This window comes from Phaethon lepturus, unplaced genomic scaffold (genome assembly GCF_000687285.1).
Source record: "Phaethon lepturus isolate BGI_N335 unplaced genomic scaffold, ASM68728v1 scaffold9688, whole genome shotgun sequence".
NCBI classification, from domain to species: Eukaryota; Metazoa; Chordata; class Aves; order Phaethontiformes; family Phaethontidae; genus Phaethon; species Phaethon lepturus.
Window position 1 is genome coordinate 31,794 of NW_010555535.1, and position 10,814 is coordinate 42,607.

A 10,814-nucleotide genomic window follows, 5' to 3' on the forward strand; every position below is an offset into this window, starting at 1 on the left:
GAGCAAGGGAGAACAAAAGGTTAAGGGAAGGAGTGACAGATAGAGCGACTCTCAGGAGATATGACCAGATGGAATCAGAAGAAGAGGAGGAGAGCCCAGTAAGAGTGCCGGTTTAGTGGAAACCATGAACCTCAATTTCCAGAGTAAACCTCAGACAGACCCTACGCCAAACAGTTACTGCTTGCATAAAATGCAGCAGACTGAATCCACATGCACATACTTATGCAAATATTTGCTACCACTCTGATCAAAGTTATTAGGTGATAGTGTTCAGCCTTGGAAGCTTGCCTTGAACAACATTTATTAAGGTGTTCCACTACTACAGCTATGCTAAAGATCGGTACACCAAACTGCACCGTCAGTCAGCCTTGAACCTTTGTGTGGAGGACTACCAGTAAAAACATACAGAAAATAATGTATCTGGAGCCTGCCAAATAAAACACACGTGCAACTATCACCAGCACCATAGAACCATTATTACAATTTATGTATTGTTAAAAATGTGCTGGGCAACAAGAAGTTGGAACTATGGAAATAGAGAATTTTTACTGCCTTTTCTGCTTATCTGGGGGATAATTATAATATTTTTGAAGCTGGTGGTTTTTATAAGTTAACAGCCTTTACTTCAAATTCCTAGCTTCAGTGTAGTACAGATTTTTTCAGTGAATATACGGTAAGCATACAAGAAAGAAAGGAAAAAAATGAGTACCACATATATAGATCAAAATAATTTATGTTATAGTCTGAAAAACAAAACATTAAATTGTGCCACCAAAGACTACAGGAAAATACAATTTAAAAAGTCCTATTTTGAGAGTGACAGCCAGAGTGAGTGTCAGCATACAGATTATGAAACCTATCTGTACATGTCCATATCTGAACTAGGTTTCTAACTCCTAATACAGCCAGCGGAAATCTGGTTAGCACAAGCAGGCAGCTGAACACTTGTCTGCAGCTGCCAAAGTATGCGTGTCTACTTTAGGGTAAACCAAACATCTCTAACCTGAAATGATGGCACTAACAAGGGGTTTGACCCGTTTGTCCACAGGCAGGTATCTAGAGCCATTTGAAATGCCCTGTGGAATCCCATGTAATCTCTAGACTCACTTCATACAGGCATGTGGATCCCATAAACCAAGTGTCAGATCTATTGCCTTCATGGTGTCTAAAGAGACCGAAAGCCTTCTGGGATCTGACTGCGTGCTGGCAGCCTGATCAAGCCCTGACCCTCCACCGACTGGAATGGGAGCTGGGCACCTTGCTCACACATAAATGTGTGCAGGTAGATACCTACATTTAAGTGTCCTAATCTTTGAACTGAATCTCCTCAGAGTTTTGAGGACTGTCAAAGAAAGGCAGGCTTTGAATTCAGTTTGGTCATTGGCTTTCAAAACAAATTTTTATTTCTACAGGAGCAATAGCTACTGATCATGCAAAATAATAAACCTGCCCTGGAGAATTTTGCTCTCAATTAACCTCTGAAAAAAGATCCTGGAGAGAGTGTGTTCTTGGTTTAGGCATTGTATCATGTAATTTATGCATGAGATGAGGGAGTCAAGATTGCACAGATCTCGCAAAACACTTTGGTCAACAACTTTTGTGAAAAAAAATGCAAATTGTAGTCAATCAAAACAGTTATATAGAGTTTGTATTTCCTGAATTGCTTGGATTGGAAATAAGCAAATTAATTCTTTCCTTTCCTTGTATTCAAAATGACACATATCTGGCTTTCTTCCCATTTAAAAAGCTCTTTCATTTCAAAATTACTTCAAGTTAAAGGATTAAAAGATGAAAAGCACTTTGTTTCATTTGATCTACACTGGCTGTCACAATGTTTTGGTTTGCTGAAGTTACTGATATGTTTTACTTAGGTCAGATCTGCTAAATGGCTATCATCCAACTCTTTCTGAAATGAATTATTTTTATAGCTTCCCTAGTAACTAAAACTTCTGCTTTTTCCATTTTATCCATAGAACTGTTAACTTTCTCCTACCATGCATTCATATATTGAAATCTATGTAGACTTGTATAGCATTTTCTTTTGAAAATATTTACCAGACACATTTTTGGAGTTCTTGTACAAAAGAGATATATCGAGGCAGATTCCAAGAGTGATTTTCTACCTACTGCTGTATGCACAAATATGGATCCATCAGACTACAGAGATGTACTTGACTATTGTAGCCATACTGTTCAAATCAGTTGGTGAAATGCACGTTCCACAAACCCTTCACAGTAAAAGTTCAGGCACAGAGCTGCATCTTTTTTGTTTACTTTGAAAACATAATAGAGAAAACCTATCCAAATTCCTAATCACAAATAAAAGTTACTGTCATTTTGTAATACTGTTTTTTGGTTTTGTTTGCTGTTTGTTCTGATAAGCTTCTACATATTTATGTTTGATGCTGCAGGTGTTTCTTATAAACATGACAATTTTATTAATTTGCTTATTTTATATAGGGCAATAGAGAACAGTCTCTACTCACAGAATGAAAGAGCCTGTCTTGCTAGGCTCCTTGGTGCAAGTCAAATCCACCTCTATCATTACATTTCCCTCCCAAACTCAGAAAGAAATTACAGCAATCATATCATTCAAAAGCAGAATTTTAAAGAAACTTGAAGACACCTGGAAAACTCTTCTAGGTAAGAACTACATTCTACCCTAAATGACAATCTCACCAATATAAAATTGAGAACTGAGTCATATTCCAAAAATTTACAAAGTCATGAATCTGGCGGCAAAGGTTATGTTTTAGTCTTTGGGTTCTTACCCTTTCTTGACACCTAGTCCCATCATTTGTGAAATAAGGTGTATCAAGTCCTTGTTCTAAGACTTGTCACTGGTGGCAATGGTCTCAACAGCTCCACAAACCTCCATCTTTTCATTTGACATGTGCATCACATCTGTCTGTTTTTCCTCAGCCAAGGAATTCATTACCTTGTACTCCGTGTTTCTCACCTGCAACTCCACAGATTTCCTGTACTACCATGGGTTTAAATGCAGCCTGATCTGTTTGTCCCTTACTAAGTCTGGAGAGTAGAATGAAAGAATCCTTGGGTACAGATGAATGAGAGGTAGCTTTCAAACTAAATTATTCCATGATTCATTCCTCCTCTTTTATCCCAGTCTTGGTACTGCCGTAGGGAAGGGAAAGCTTCAAGGGTTGATGCAGTGCTCATAGAAGAGGTTCATAAGCAGTCACTTTTTGCTGCTGGAGCTTTTTTTGGTTTGTTTTCCTTTTTACTTCCTCGTCTAGAAAACCACATCGGCTCACAGAATGAGAACAAACTCCTGCTGACTTCTGCAGCAATCCAGTCTGACTGTTCTCCTTTAGGAAACAGAGAAACAAGAAAAAAATAAGAGAGAAGAAATAACAGAAAGGGCGAGTTCTCCCACAGCCAGGTTGAGATATCTGCAGTCTTTGGCATGTCATAGGCTGACAGATCAGCTGCAAGGACAGCTAAAATCCCATTACTGGGACGAAACTATGACAGTTGGCAATACTGTCAAAGTTCTCTGAACTTAGGTGAAAGGTGACAATCACCCACTTAGTCAAAACGGTGAGAAAAGAGAGGCATGTTCTAGCATGCAAAAGACAAAAAAGCAATGTGGAAAAAGTAAGTTCATAACGATGTATTGCAGTGAGAACCAGCCACCATCCCCTCTCACACTAACCAAGGTCCTTTGTTGTTACCATTCACTTCTTATGTCCACTATGGAATTTCACTGGAAAGATCCCCTGTGTTCAGTGTATATGTTTACAGTATACTGTAAACAGTATTTTAGCTCACTAAGGGAATAGGCTCATGATTCCAGTGCAAATCTTGCCTTTTACCTCTATGTACGGATAAAAGGACTTCATTCTGACCAGAGCAGGGCTGAGAAGCATCCAGATACCAATACCTTCAGAGTACTGGCAACAGAGAAGCAACACAAAAGACATTCAAGGTCTTTAATATGAAAAATTTAGCTTACCTATGACAAAAAAAAGGAAGTGCAAAGAGTGTAGAAAGCAGAATCCATTAGTGATGTTTGCATCAAACATGACAGTCTTCCACTGCTGAGTTGAGGAAGAGTTGTTTTCCTTTCTTTCACTTTAATATGTCTGCCAAATGATTTCTTAAATATGCACATAAATCTGGCTCTCAGAAAGAAGGTGAATTCTTGGGATATGAACTATTATGATCTAGCCTCAAGAAAGTAATTTTTCAGCAGAAAAGAAACTGCTACATAATCAGCCTAATTAGCCACCCAAGGAACTCATTACTCAAGCAGAAGCATTACCTGCAGAAGACCAAATAAAATGGATGAGGTGCAACATAACAGATGAGACCCTGAGAGTACAGAATGAAAATATGTTGTTGGAAGACTCCCTCAGTTTCAGTGACAGATGCTCAAGTAGGCAAGAACACAAGAAAAAGCATGACATTTATGAAAGGCAGGCAGCCACCTGCATGGGAAGCGTAGCCTGCAAGCTCCGTGGGTGCTATGATAGCTGAAGAAAGAAGGCAGTGTCTTGTATTGTCACATTTGTGGAAGCTTTTCTAGCAGAAATACCCAAAACAGATGAGTCTGTTCCTCCCTGAGAATGACAGGATAAAAAAAGGAGGACAAATCTCTCCCTAATCATTTGCTATGACCAACTTGCATCGTGTTTGTATTCAATTGTTCTACGTAAGGGCAAACCAGAAAGGAAAACTGGGCTCCATTGATGTTAGCAGCTGCTTCTCAATCGCTTAACTAACATCAAACCTGGCCTTCAAATCTCCAATATACTCAGGCTTCTTTTTAAAGCCTAACACTTTCCTTTTGTTATAAACTACAAGTTATTAGCAGAATCTACATCCATATTTCACTGAGGGAATTTACACAAAATACCACATCCTGAGCAAACCATAATATAGTTCATTCTGGAAGATTAGTTTGATTTCATCAGACCAGCAGCTTTGTCACCCCCTGCTTGGTTTTATCTATAAAATCCTAATCCAAATAAATTTTTCCTATCTGATAGTATATTTCATCTCTTGCAGGAATTAAAATATCCTTATAACTGTAGACAAGTTCTCTATAACAATGCTACTGCTACTACATAAAATTTCAAGTTCTTCTGAATATATTACAAACATTCGTATTATTGACTATCATATTGTTACTCTATGGAAAAGAGACTGATTTGTTACTCTAAGAGTAGACAACAACTCTAGTAGCAAAATGTAGTTTTCTCCATAATAAAGATATCTCACTATTGTAACAGCATTTAACTAATACTTAGTTACTGTGCTTGTACAAAGACAGCAGCACTATCTGAGCTTGCATATGCTATTATTCTAAGAAAATTCATAAAATTAAATGTGTATTTGTTGGTGGCCTTGGCCATGTGTAAAGGCTATTTGGAAATCACCAACTCCAGGTCACCTCTACCTTCTCTGCTTGCGCAGTCGATTGGGTAATAAAGCCTATACAGACAACTAAAGCAAACAGACCTTGCCAGGTTGACATGTTCTGACTTTTTATGGTCTCAGCTAAACTGCCACTTCACAAGAGAAAGAAAGAGAAAACAAATATTTTTCTCTTCCATACATTTTCTCTACACCAAAGCTAGAGATTAGATCCATCAACGCATCAGCTTGGAGATCCATGGGACTGATACTGCAATATCAGTCAAGGAGCTAGAATTTGTTCAGGTACTAGGAGCTAGAATTTGAGAAACAAATAACGTAGTCATTGAACTGATTTTTTTATTGTTTCAAAGTTCTACTGCAGTAAAAAGCTTTACTGAAGACTGCAACTAAAACTAGGCTGCCACTATTTTTAGGAATTGCAGACACACTGAGACACATGGCACCAGCCACAAAAAGCTGAGGATCTGAGCATTAAACCTAAAGTTAATTATTTTCACATGTGCCTATGGGCAGTTGCTTGGGAAGACTGGCATTAAGCATTGCAGGCTCAAGCCTCTGATACAGAACTTAAAGGGACTTTCTGTACACATATGAGATAATGTTTAGCTGAATAAATAACAAGTAAAAACTGCTGTGTGGAAGTCGTCAGTGCAGGTTAGAGGAGAAACATGGAGAATCAAAGTTCCAATTTTCTCACATTTATTTGCTGACACCATGACCTACTCCACATCTTTATCATATGTGTAACCTCAGCTTTATTTCTTAATTTGGGCTATGAGATACTACAAAAACTCCACAAAAAAACATACAGAACTGTATGCTAAAGGCTGAGGTCTGCAACAAGAATACAAAAAGCACTAGCTAAGTAAACCTCATATATTATTAAAAGTCCCTTGGGGGCGTGTCACAGAATTGTCAGATTTAAATGTCAAAATACTGGAGAACTCTGTGCAGTCTGGAATACACAGCGACTGACCAAAATTTATTTGGTAATAAATCAAGCAAAAAATAATAATAATTGAAAAAAAAAAATTCTTGCCATAGTGAAGTGTGGACCTGAGGAAGGAGAGCTGCCCCCATCAGAACTCCACAAAGCCTGGAGTCCTTGGCAGAAATTATCTGCTAGCACCATAAGCTTACCAGCAGAGCTACAGGGAAGATGCCAACATTTTTACTGTGTAATTTGTTTTGTTTGGGGCACATGTATCAAAACCAATTAAACAGAAGTTGAGCAAGTAAAATATCTGTAAGTGACATGGTGAGAAGATAAGACAATCCAAACTTGCTTAATGTACTCAGGTTAAGTATTAGTGTATCTTGGTGTCTTATTCTGAAGAAACTGGATGAAGAAAGATATTTGAGGTAAAGGGGAAGACTTCAAGTCTGCCTTTTGTAACAGACTCTTGCAAACCACCACAATTGTCTGTAAGGATTGACATACTGCAGGCACTATTCTACTGAACAGGAATGACCAGCGGAGACAACAACTAGTAGATAGTCACGAATGAAGGAAAGCAGCTGTCAGAAGCTCAGCAGCCTAGTGTACCAGTTTTGATCCGGCTAACAGCTTTCCACAGAAGTGACCATTTCAGCTGGGATGTATTACAGGTCCCCACTAAACAAGCAGCCTCTCCTGCCTACATTTGCTGAGTGTGGTTGTTCTGCCTCCTCGGCAGAAATTACCTCCAGGTTTGCCAGACTGACACATTCATCTGTCCCCTCTCCTCTGTTTATTTAGCTCCATTAACATTTCAAGTAATTGCTTTAGAGAGGCGGAAGCATGGATCATGGAGATAGAGACAGAAACCTGGAAGCTGAATTGCACTACATTAAAAAAAAATAAAACGCAAACTTTGAAATTAAACCCTTTCATCAGCAAATAAAAATGACTCCACGAACATCAACACCTTAAATCACCACATTGCAAAGAATCTTTCATTTCCAATTTTCCCTTGTCCATGTGACAGGTGTAGTTAATGTACAATGGGCAAGACAGAAATGTTCAGGGAATCTCCCTTAGGCATATCCCTAATAATAGGGCTTAGTCCTCCATTAAAGGTTGTGACTGCTGCCAGACCTATCTGTTAAGTCTAGCTGAAACCTAGAATGTTTCCAGGCCTTTGAGTTTTATTTTTGATTCTACCACAGTGGATTGTTAGCCTCTATCTTAAAACCAGCTTCCAGTACAGTGGTACATCTGACCTTCCCAGTGCTGGGATGTAAGATAGGATTCATGTTCACTTTTTTCCTCTGAGCAGATCCTTTTAAGGTCTAATTGTCTGATCTCTCCAGATGAAGCACTCACTCCTTTCACACAGACCAAACCCTGGCTTACAATATCTTGAGCGGTGACCAAGGTTACCAAGCAATTCCAAATGCATCCGAGACCTGTGTCTTTTTCCAGGTAAAAGAGGAACACTACTTAGAAAACCAAAAGAATGACTGGACTATAAGAGCAGGAGCAAATTATTTAGTGAAAAACATTCTAACATAGCCATCTGCCTATATCCACTTATGCTCCCTCTTCTGCTTTCAGCAATTCCTTTTAGACTATAGGATTTGGGGACTGCTATGGGAAGTAGCACTGCATTAATATGCAGGAATATATTTTTCTAGTTAAAAGAGTTGAAAGCATACACGACTTCAAAACAAGAGAACAAATATAAAAAAAGTGATAACTAAAAAAGTGGAAACAAGTATTCATATGTATTAAGGTACTCATTCCTGGACAAAAAGTGGTAGCACTATTCTGCATTCAGAGCCAAAGTCTTCTCCACTGAAAATTTCTCAATTTCTTTTAACAAGGACCGGTTTGCTAAGAGAAGAAGAATTCAAATGAAAGTAGAAATAAATTAGCTTATCTAACTTCTTCTCTATTAACTGCAAACTTTCAAAAAAACTAGCACTTACATTTTCACATTCAGGTAGAGATTTTTATTTGTAAAATCTAATTTAAAATAGATTAACTAAATCAGGATGAAAGACTGTAAGGATATTTACATCGTGAACATCTGATTAATGATGATTTAAGTTAACTTGATTAGGAACAGTTGCAAGATAAATAGAAATTAATTCTGTTCACTGAAATGGAACATTTGTGCGGGATTTGCACAATGCAGCCACTAAAATTTTGAGGGTTCCATTGGTCCAAAGCGCTGTAGACAGCTATTACCATGAAAAAGTTCATTAAAATTTAGTTTGGAAATCAGAAGATTTCTTTTGTCCTCAAAGTGTAATTATTTGGTAATTTTTAGGATAGAGCTAGTAAACACTATGAATTCTATTTTTTTTGCTAGAATAGACAATGAAAATTTTTATTTCAGCACTTAGTAAGACACTAAGAATTCCATGAAATAAACACCAGCTTCACAGCCCTGCATAAGTAATTCCTTCTATTCAAACTTCAGCTAAAAACACCACATAGTAAAAACAACTCCTGGGTATTACCATTTGGGAGAACTTGCCCATTAGTATTTAAATGGTCTAAGATCTTACCAAATTAATTTGGACTGAGGTAGGTTTATAAATGTAAAATAGTAGCTCTTCCAGAACAATTCCCTAAAGGAATTCTTTTTTAATTCCCCAGTTAAGAATGTCTTGCTCAGTTTACCTTAATGCAGTTTGGAATAACACATCTCTCTTCTCATACCCCACAAAAAGAGTGTAAATACATAGCTTATAGATCACATATTTAACTTAAGAGCAGACAGCTCCCAGCAAACAGAAAAGAACTAGAAACCCTCTCCACTTCTCAGTTTTAGATTAAAAACATTTTAAACTTATTTTCTTCCCTGTAACATTTAGATGTTCTGCCACAGAGCTCTTCAACTATGGACAGAACAAGACCACTACTAAAGAGGAGAGTTGCAAGTAAGAAGTGTAAGAAGGTGACTTCTGCTCTGTAAACTGAGTTCTGTTAACCATCTCTTCTCAGTTCATCAGACTTTTTTTGGAATCTCTGTAATGAAAATATTGAGGATGTACAGTGAGGCACATGTTTCCAGTCTTTAAATATGAAACATACAGCAGAATTTATTAATTGTAAGTATGACTGGACAAAGGCAAAGTAAGTTGCTTTCCAAAAACTAAGCCATCTTATTTTACCTTGTTGTCTCAGTAGCAAAATCCAATTAGGTTTAATTAAAATACATCTTACAGAAAGTCAGCATAACAATGAGAATTAAGCAAAAAAACCCAGAAGATAGGGAAGTTGGTTGTCAAGATTGGTCCATTCCAGTAGTTCAGCTATTTAAAAATGTGTTTTAATTTCACTTCGAAAATACCTGAACTGAGTTTCCAGCTTTGTACAAGCTTCTAATCCTTGTTATGCTTTTCTCTACCGAACTGTCCTATAATACTTTTTCCACCTCTGTGAAGTAACTGCCCACTTTACATCACCTCATCTCTCTGCTTTCTTCCTGATAAGCTACCTGTTTTGAGCTCTTTTAAGACAAGTTATTTAATACAGCATTTCTGTTGGTTTTTTTTGGTCCCATCTCTGAAGTTCTTAAGAAGTAGGACCAGCACCATAAACAGTATCAAACTCACCAATAACAAACACATGGATTAAAATCATCTCCCAGTCACAAAGTGAACTCTGTAAACCTCAAAGGGGTGTAAATAGTTCTGCTGCATCGTTTTCCTCCTGTCATCCAACTCTTTGCCAGGGCTGGTGCTTTCCAAGCTATGAGTGTCTTTCATAGTTGGTTCCAGATTCGTAACTTAACATTCAGCTCTATTAAGGATGCAGTTAATCCAATTCCTACAGTTCACTAAATGCTCATCCTAGTTACTGCCTACTGTTGTTTATCATTGCACTAATCTTTGGGTTTTCAAAGTTTATTTTCAAATAATTGATGAGCAGCTACATAGTACCAGTCCTATTTTTAGTCTCTTCAGGAACCCATTACAACTATATCCATCCCACAGAAACACCACAAGCTTACTGCTTTTGGTGTGCCATGAATTCAGTACTTATTATTCCAGACTCTTGCTGCTCACTGTCTCATCTGCCCACAGAACAGCACCTGCCTAGCGCCTGTCAGACTTAATCAGCATGAACAAGGGGAAGGTGCATCTCAGTCTATTCTCCCTGCACAGAATAATACAATTTAAAGATCATGGGAGCTTTAGCTTACTGCAAGCAACTAAGCAGGGAGCTACTAACAGCACCTCCGAGTACTGCATGGTCTTCCTTGGTTCATTTAATATTGGACAGATTCTCACCAAAGAGCGAGAACAGCATGAGATAGCTGTTAATATATGCTAATTGTGCAAGTGTGTCCAGTAGTCCAATTAAAGCAGAACGTTTACAAACGTCTCAGTGTGCTACTGAAAAAACAGAAAAACCCAAAACCTAATGAGCCTGATTGTGTTCATCCAGAATAAATGATTACAAAGATGGGAGTAGT